The sequence below is a fragment of the Mus musculus genome, chromosome 15 (genome assembly GCF_000001635.26).
Source record: "Mus musculus strain C57BL/6J chromosome 15, GRCm38.p6 C57BL/6J".
NCBI lineage: Eukaryota > Metazoa > Chordata > Mammalia > Rodentia > Muridae > Mus > Mus musculus.
In genome coordinates, this window is record NC_000081.6 from 52,258,482 (window position 1) to 52,260,887 (window position 2,406).

A 2,406-nucleotide genomic window follows, 5' to 3' on the forward strand; every position below is an offset into this window, starting at 1 on the left:
AACCAGTCCATGTGTAGTTAACAATGCTGAGAATGCATGGTGGGAAAGGACAGTGTCTTTAACAGATGGTGTTGGAAAAAATCTCATAACACATACAGAATGAAATTATGCATTAGGTCATACATAAAGCCAACTCAAAATAGATTGAAGGCTTGAACTTAACAGCTGAGGATGTAAGATGCCCAATAGAAATAGCAACAACAACAACAACAACAACACTTTGTCCTATTGGCCTTGACCATGGTTTTCTGAATATATTCATATCCAAAGCAAAAGTTAGCAAATGAATCTAAAATGTTTGTGTACAGAAAGAGAAACAACCAATAAAATAAAAAAGTAACTTGTTTAATAAAAGCAAATATTGCAAGCCTCCAACTGTGAGAAACAATAAACCCTTTCTCCTTACGTTGTTTCATACTGCTGTTAACAGTCAAAAGCAGAGTTCCTACTATAGGTACAATAGTTAAGATGTAGAAGCAGAGTTGGAGGCAGGTGCTTGCTGAGGCAAGAGGAGGGCAACTCGGCCTGACAGGGACTTAGCCCACAGAGACCGGCCCACGCGCGTGACCCCACACCCACCCACTCGTCCACCTACCCACTCCCCGCACCTCCTCCTCCCACCCTGAGCAGAGCCACCGAGGATGATAAACACCCAGGACAGTAGTATTTTGCCTTTGAGTAACTGTCCCCAGCTCCAGTGCTGCAAGGCACATTGTTCCAGGGCCTCTGTGGTGCTCCTGATGCCCCTCACCCACTGTCGAAGATCCCCGGAGGGCAAGGGGGCGGCAGGGATTCTTCTCTCTCAGCTCTAATATATAAGGACCAGAAGCTCTCTGTAACTCAGGACCTCCCCGTGAACGATGGAAAAACCTCACATCGGCCACTTCCAGTATGTGGTCACCGGGGTGAAGGTCTCTTCCTGGGATGCAGTCCTGTCCAGCCAGAGCCTGTTTGTAGAAACCCCAGATGGATTATTAGCTGATGGGAGCAAAGAAGGATTATTAGCACTGCTAGAGTTTGCTGAGGAGAAGGTGAAGTGAACTACGTCTTCATTTCCTTCAGGAAGGGCTGGGAAGACAGAGTTCTACTCTTGAAGACATTCAGCATCTTGGGCTTTGAGATTGTGCACCCAGGTCATCCCTGTGTTCCCTCTCGGCCAGATGTGATGTTTATGGTTTACCCCCTGGACCAGAACTTGTCTGATGAGGACTAATGGTCACAGAGGATGCTTTGCCTAAGAGCCACAGTGGGGGAAGAGGGGAAGTTAGGCAGCCTTGGGAGAGAGGAGAGGGTCTCTGACTGTCTAGGGAAGGATATTGAGGGGCTCAGGTTGAGGGTTGCTCATTGTGTTTTCGAAATTGACTCGTTGAAATTGTTTTCCATAAAGAACAATATAAGCATATTATTCACATGTAATCACCAATAGTAAATGAAGATGTTTATGGACTAGGAAAAAAAAAAGATGTGGAAGCAATCTCCGTGTCCACAGGGGATAAATGGATAAAAATTGCAGTGTTTAGAGAAAATTATAAGAACATGTATGTATGAAATATAATCACGACACCCCTTATTTTATATACCAAATAAAACATTAGTAAAATACACATGATGTATATATAATATATACATGTATATGAATGTGTACACACACACACACAAAATGAGATGTTTCTCAGTCTTGAAAACAGGGAAATCCTGTTGTCTGATTCTCAGTTGCCCAATAAAAAAAATCCAAACTAACAAAATGGACTGAATTTTAACAAACTATACATCTGATAGAAGTTTAATATCCAAAATATATAAAGAACTCAAGAAACTTGATATCAAGAAAACAAATAACTCAGTTAAAAATAGGATATAAATCTAAACAATGACTTCTCAAAAGAGGAAATTCAAATGGCCGAGAAGCTCTTAAAGAAATATTCACCATTCTTAGTCATCAGGGACATGCAAAGTAACACTATTTTGAGATTTCATCTTACACCTATCAGAATGGCCAATATCAACAACACAATGACAATTCATGCTGGCAAGGGTATAGAGTAAGGGGAATACTCATCCATTGCTGGTGGGAGTGCAAACTCATACAACTACTATAAAAATCTTCATGGTGGTTCATTAGGAAGAAGAAACCAATCTTCCTCAAGATCTGGCTAACAATTCTTGGGCATATGAGCAAAGAATGTTTCATCCCACTATGTTTTCAGCCATGTTCATTGCTGCTGTATTCCTAATAAGCAGAAGCTGGAAACAACCTAAATGTCCCTCAGTGGCTGAATGGATAATGATAGTGTGGTACATTTAAATAATATAATATTACTCTGCCATTAAATGTTAAATCGTGAAAATTTCAGGTAAATGAATGGAACTAGAAAGAAATGATTCTGAGTCAATTAACCTAGACCA

The 2,406-nt window shown here is 40.8% G+C and overlaps 1 pseudogene; it reads left to right on the top strand.

Moving 5' to 3' along the window:
- Nucleotides 481-1,410, top strand: Gm7543 (predicted gene 7543; annotated as a pseudogene).
- Nucleotides 1,411-2,406: the final 996 nt, after the last annotated feature.